General features: G+C 39.9%; 1 pseudogene; it reads left to right on the top strand.

Annotated features, from left to right (window-relative positions):
* Positions 1 to 4490: 4490 nt before the first annotated feature.
* Positions 4491 to 6721, top strand: LOC129636991 (olfactory receptor 10AG1-like; annotated as a pseudogene).
* The last annotated feature ends 656 nt before the right edge of the window (positions 6722 to 7377 follow it).

The following is a 7377-nucleotide window of genomic DNA, read 5'->3' as shown; positions in this document are numbered from 1 at the left end:
TCAGGCTCTACTACAAAGCCACAGTTATCAAGACAGTATGGTACTGGCACAAAGACAGAAATATAGATCAATAGAACAAAATAGAAAGCCCAGAGATAAATCCATGCACATATGGACACCTTATCTTTGACAAAGGAGGCAAGAATATACAATGGATTAAAGACAATCTCTTTAACAAGTGGTGCTGGGAAATCTGGTCAACCACTTGTAAAAGAAGGAAACTAGAACACTTTCTAACACCATACACAAAAATAAACTCAAAATGGATTAAAGATCTAAATGTAAGACCAGAAACTATAAAACTCCTAGAGGAGAACATAGGCAAAACTCTCTTCGACAAACATCACAGCAGGATCCTCTATGACCCACCTCCCAGAATATTGGAAATAAAAGCAAAAATAAACAAATGGGACCTAATTAACCTTAAAAGCTTCTGCACATCAAAGGAAACTATTAGCAAGGTGAAAAGACAGCCTTCAGAATGGGAGAAGATAATAGCAAATGAAGCAACTGACAAACAACTAATCTAAAAAAATATACAAGCAACTCCTACAGCTCAATTCCAGAAAAATAAATGACCCAATCAAAAAATGGGCCAAAGAACTAAATAGACATTTCTCCAAAGAAGACATACAGATGGCTAACAAACACATGAAAAGATGCTCAACATCACTCATTATCAGAGAAATGCAAATCAAAACCACTATGAGGTACCATTTCACACCAGTCAGAATGGCTGCGATCCAAAAGTCTACAAGCAATAAATGCTGGAGAGGGTGTGGAGAAAAGGGAACCCTCTTACACTGTTGGTGGGAATGCAAACTAGTACAGCCACTATGGAGAACAGTGTGGAGATTCCTTAAAAAACTGGAAATAGAACTGCCTTATGATCCAGCAATCCCACTGCTGGGCATACACACTGAGGAAACAAGAAGGGAAAGAGACACGAGTACCCCAATATTCATCGCAGCACTGTTTATAATAGCCAGGACATAGAAGCAACCTAGTGCCCATCAGCAGATGAATGGATAAGAAAGCCATGGTACATATACACAATAGAGTATTACTCAGCCATTAAAAAGAATACATTTGAATCCGTTCTAATGAGGTGGATGAAACTGGAGCCTATTATACAGAGTGAAGTAAGCCAGAAAGAAAAACACCAATACAGTATACTAACGCATATATATGGAATTTAGAAAGATGGTAACATAACCCTGTGTACGAGATAGCAAAAGAGACACTGATGTATAGAACAGTCTTATGGACTCTGGGAGAGGGAGAGGGTGGGAAGATTTGGGAGAATGGCATTGAAACATGTAAAATATCATGTATGAAACGAGTTGCCAGTCCAGATTCGATGCACGATACTGGATGCTTGAGGCTAGTGCACTGGGACGACCCAGAGGGATGGTATGGGGAGGGAGGAGCGAGGAGGGTTCAGGATGGGGAACACATGTATACCTGTGGCGGATTCATTTTGATATTTGGCAAAACTAATACAATTATGTAAAGTTTAAAAATAAAATAAAATTAGAAAAAAGAATCAATGCAAAAACGATAGTTTTTGTAGCTGGAAATGGGAACAGATATAGTAGATTTAATGAAATATGAAAACACAGAGAATAAACAATAAAGTGTTATGAAAATTGTCACACAGTGTTGACTGCCTGATATCTGATTGCATGAACTTGAAGTGAAGCAAGATAACAGGCCTCTGTGTGTGTGTGTGTGTGTGTGTTAGTCCCACTCATATGCTTTTTCCATTTGCATTCCTAAAATAAATAATCATAGGGTTTAAACAAAGTTACATTTATTAGATAAAATTACAAGGTAATTATATAGGAATTATTTTATTTGGTTGTAAGAGAAGTAGATGACAATGGGTCAGAGAATCACATAGGTTAAGAACAGACTATATTAAAATATCATGAAAGTGAAAATCACTCAGTCATGTCTGACTCTTTGTGACTGCATGGACAGTCCATAGAGTTCTCCAGGCCAGAATTCTAGAGGGGGTAGCCTTTCCCTTCTCCAGGGGATGTTCCCAACCCAGGGATCTGCCTGGAGCCAGCACGGGAGTTCCCACCCATGACAAAGGTCATGCGGAGAGGCCTGATATGCAAAGGCAAGTCAGGACTCGAGGGGCCCCCTGGATCTACTTGAACATCTACCCCAAAACCAAAATCTGTCTGTTTTACTATTTTATGACTTTCGCCAACTCCTCTGGCATTAACGGGGGGCTATCCCCGACCACCTTTCTCTGAAAAATATCAACTTAGAGCTCTAGTTAATAAGCCTCCTGGGCATAAGAGTGTTTCAATCCAAACCCCTCAGATGGCTCTCTAACTTTCCTGACAGGTTTATCAAGACTCCTACAGCTACACATACGATTGTTTAAAGCCTCCCAACCGCGAGAGACATGGGAAGCTTAAGGTATTCAAATAGTACAGAGCCTCTCGGGGAGTTAAAAATTATTAAAATAAAACTGGTGGATGATTTCATTGTTGAGCCAATGCTTGTTGCCAAGTTTCCACATCCCTTGTATTGTGTCCTTGAGAGTATATTAATTAATATAGTTGGTATATAAAAAAAATAAGTAGTGGCCTTGGTGTTAACAACTTTAGACCCTTAAGGTAATAAATCCTTTCCTTGTTGTGAGCCCACTGCACCTTTGCCCTTTAGAAATGCAACTTTATTTAACACTTTCGGGAGATGGCGCCAAACTTTAAAATAATTACTCTTAAAAAAAAAAAAGTTTTCTGGTTAACTAACCTTTATCAGAACAAAGAGTCATAAAATGTTGATGGGCCTTCTGGCCAAAAGATGATGTAAATCACCTAAAACATTTGTATATGATAAGTTTGCAGAAAAAAAAGCCTGGTCTTGATATAGATCAAAGACTGCTGACTTTACATGATTTTACACCCCCTATTATCCTCTATACACAACTTAAGGTATATAAGCTCCCTTTAAAAATAAAACTACTGGACTTGCTCATCAGGCTTGGTCTCCCCGTGTCATTCTTGCTTCCTTTTTTATCCTTTTCTTCTCTGTTCTTCCTTCAAGATGACTGATTTGGAGCGTGGGGACTCTCTGAGACCACTTACTTGCCTGAACTTCTAAGACCCACTCGAAAAGGTGCCTAAGATGGAGTACCTTCAGCTATTTGAGAGCGCGCCCATGTCCTCCGTGGTCAGAACAAGTTTGGTGTCACGAACTTTATTGGTTTCCCACATAAACCAGTCAGATCAAGCCTCTGTCTCTCCCCTTTACTGTCCTTTCACCAACGCTGTCCTCCTGAAGATATCCCTAGATCCAACCGTGGCTGGACCCTGGTAGGGATTGAACCCAGGTCTCCCACCTTGCAGGCAGATTCTTTACCAGCTGAGTCACAAGGGAAACCCGAGAATACTGGAGTGGGTAGCCTATCCCTTCTCCATTGGATCTTCCTGACCCAGGAATCAAACCAGGGTCTCCTGCATTACAGGTGGATTCTTTACCAACTGAGCTATCAGGGAACTCTGAATATCCTGAAGAATGGGTCATATTTTTGGAATGATTTAAAGGTTAATCAGTATTTGTAATGCAGTGTACAATGGGTATTAATAGGGAATGTTATTGGACCCCATGATGTAACTAATGCTTTCCATGTGTAGCATAACTGACGGGTGAAGTACACAGTAGAGAACAATACTATTACATATATCTGTTCCCCCAGTAACAAGGAATGAGTTTAAGAAAGTCAGTTCTCATTGGAGTAGAAGTGGGAGGACTTAACATATTTTAAATAAGAATTAGGCAAAAGTTTTAAGTGAAAAGCTTTGAATTGAAAGGAAAAGGAATAAGTCAATAGATACAGAAAAAGAAATTGATGAACCCAAAGAAAAACAATAGCAAGCCTGTTTCATATATAATTTCACTTTTAAAAGGGTTTGAAATAATTTAATACTATTCCTGTACAATAAGCTCTAAATAAAAATGCATGCATCTTATTGTTTCTGGTATCATTACTTCTACTGTCCAGTCACTTCCATCATGTCTGACTCTTTGTGATCCCATGGACCATAGCCCACCAGGCTCCTTGTCCATGGACTTCTCTAGACAAGAATACTAGAGTGGGTTGCCATCCCCTCCTCCAAGGGATCTTCCTTGCCCATGGATCAAACCCACATCTCCTGTATCTCCTGCATTCCAGGCAAATTCTTTTACTGCTGAGACACCAGGGAAGCCCTCTGATATCACTACATCCAAGTATAAGAAAATGAAGATTTTATTTCTCTAATTGATTTTAACTGTACATCAGTTCATTGATGAGGTTTCAAATCTCCTTTCTTAGAAACTGAGCAAGGCAAAAGAGGCAATACTTGCATGGATTATGTAAATAAGTTCATGCATCTAATTCAGTTAACAGAAGGGAAATGTTGCTCAAAAGCATTAATAAATTAACTATCTTGAATTTACCATATCTACAGATGAAGTACAAATTAAGAACAGAAAAATCAAATATCACCACAATGATGGAATTTATCATCTTGGGGTTTTCTGATATTCCCAATTTCCAATGGATTCTTTTTGGGATATTTTAAGTTCTCTATCTGACCATCCTGATGTGCAATAGTATCATTGTACTGATAACAAAAATTGACCCTACTCTCCAAACCCCCATGTGCTCGGAGCCAACATGGGAGTCCCCACCCATAACAAGGTTATGTGGGAGAGTTCTGGTGGGCAAGGCAAGCCAGAACTCGAGGGGTGCCCCTCTGGGCTTTCCTGAGCATCTACCCCAAAAGAAGAGTCTGTCTACTTTACTGCTTTGTGCTCTCACCTACACCTCTGACTTTACGGGGGGCTGTCCCCCACCACCATCTCTCTCTCTGAAAAAGAGTTAACTTACAGCTCCAGTTAATAAAGTTCCTGGGCATGACAAGAGTGTTTTAGTCCACAAACCCCTCAGATGACTCTCTAACTTGCCTGACACATTTACCCGGACTCCTACAGCTATGCTTATGATTATTTACAGTCTCCCAACTGTGAAAGGCATGAGGAGCTTAAGATATTCAAATAGTATAGAGCCTCTTGGAGAGTTAGAAATTGTCAGAATAGAACTAGTAGAAGATTTCATTGTGGAGCCAATGCTTGCTGCCAAGTTTCCACATCCCCTGTATTGTATCCTTGGGAGTGTATTAATTGATATAGTTGGTATGTAGAAAATATAAGTAGTGGCCTTGGTGTTAACAACTTTAGACCCTTAAGGTAATAAATTATTTCCTTTGTTGTAAACCCACTGCCCCTCTGCCCTATAGGAATGCAACTTTATCTAACACCTTCAGAGGATGGCGTCAAACTTTAAAATAATTACTCTTAGAGAAAATAAGTCTTATGGTTGACAAACCTTTATCAGAGTCATAAAATGTTAACAGGCCTTCTGGCCAGAAGATGATGTAAATCACCTAAACCATTTGTATACAATAAATTTGCAGAAAAGAAACCCTGGTTTCGATAAGGATCAAAGACTGCTGACTTTGCATGATTTCACACCCCCTATTATCCTCTATGTGCAACTTAGGGTATAAAAGCCCCTGTTGAAAATAAAGCTACGGGCCTTGCTCACCAAAGCTTGGTCTCCCCTTGTTGTTCTTTCTTGTTTCCTTTTCCTCATTTTCTTTTCTGTTCTTCCTTCATGCCAAAATAATTTGGAGCACAGGGGTCCTCTGCAACTACTTATTTGCCTGGGCTTCTAAGACCCACTAGAGAAGGTGCCTAAGGTGGGGCACCTTCCACTATTCGAGAGGGCGCCTGCGGCCTTCATGGTCAGAGCAAGTTTGGTGTCACGAACTTTATTGATTTCTCATGTAAACCAGTTATTATTGAGCATCTAAAAAAAATCTCTCAGCCTTTGCTATTCTAATCGCCAACGCCATCATCCTGAGGGAATCCCTGGATCCAACTGGGTCTGGACCCCGGCACCCATGTACTTTTTCCTCAACCATTTTTCCATTTTAGAAATCTGTTATGTAACTGTCATTATCCCAAGAATGCTCGTGGACCTTCTGAACCAGAAAGGACACATTTTTTCATTGCCTGTGCTACACACATGCTAGGTCCTTCTGTTTGGAGGTTTAGAGTGTCTCCTCCTGGCTGTCATGGCCTATGACCACTACATGGCCATTTGTAACCCTCTTCACTATGGTCTGATCCCCCAGTCTGTGTCCAGCTGGTCACTGCCTCCTGGGTCAGTGGAGTTCCTGTTGTAATTGGGCAAACATGACAGGTTTTCTCTCTGCCCTTTTGTGGGTCTACCACAATTAATCATCTTTTCTGTGACCTCCCCCAGTATTCAAGCTTACTTGTAGGGACACATTTGTGAACAAGATAGCAGTTTATGTAGTTGCAGTGGTGTTCATCATGGTTCCATTTCTGTTGACTGTTGTCTCCTAATGGCAAAATCATCTCCAACATTATGAAATCGTGATCCACCAGATGGAGGGCTAAAGCCTTCTCCTCTTGCTCGTCTCACCTCACAGTGGTGGTCTTATTCTACGGCACAGCCTCTACCACCTGATTACAGCCCAAACCAAATCAGTTTGAAGAAACTGGGACGCTGATCTTTCTTTTCTACTCAGTTTTGATCCCAAAGTTGAATCCCATTATATATACTCTGAGGAACAAAGATATCACTGTAGCACTGAGAAAACTACTAAGTAAATTATCAACTTGATTTGAAGGCTTGAAATTACAGAAGAAATTTGTTTCTATGTTTTTCATGTAAATACATCAGAAAATATCATCTAGCATTATTTCTATGTTCCTATAAAATGATAGTTAATATCATCACTGCCATCTCACATTAAGTAAAAGACCCTAGTTTCAAAGAGTTAAGGGTTTCTGGGTTATCAAAGCACACATTATCTCCATGGCAATGATCTATTCTGAAGACCTATCTTTCCTCTCACTAGGAAAGAGTGAGTTAAGAGATTTCCTGATCAATAAAATGATAGCCAACTGCGATATAACTAATGATCATGGTCATGCCCTGTAAGAAATTTGCTTGAAACTTCCCATTCCTTCAGGCATAGTCGCTGTCCTTTTCTGTACTTACGATTGGATTTAGATGATGAGAAAATAATAACTGCATCCAAGTTGGTGGGAGTAGGGGAATCTGAGTGTTTTCTAGCAATTTCCCCTTCTTTCTCTGTTTTGCAACTGTCCATATTCCTTTCAGAGTACAAACCCTGAAAGGATCTTTTGTTACCTCAATGCTGACTGTTCTCTAGTGACACCACTTTCTCTGGCTTGTAGCTTCATGTTTTGCCTTTGTAGTGTCTCATTAGTATTAGGAATATTTGGCTTTTAAACTATAAACTGCATTGGGTT

The sequence above is a fragment of the Bubalus kerabau genome, chromosome 22, assembly GCF_029407905.1.
Source record: "Bubalus kerabau isolate K-KA32 ecotype Philippines breed swamp buffalo chromosome 22, PCC_UOA_SB_1v2, whole genome shotgun sequence".
NCBI lineage: Eukaryota > Metazoa > Chordata > Mammalia > Artiodactyla > Bovidae > Bubalus > Bubalus kerabau.
The sequence above is the reverse complement of the archived record's forward strand: the minus strand, read 5'-3'. Positions and strand labels throughout refer to the sequence as shown.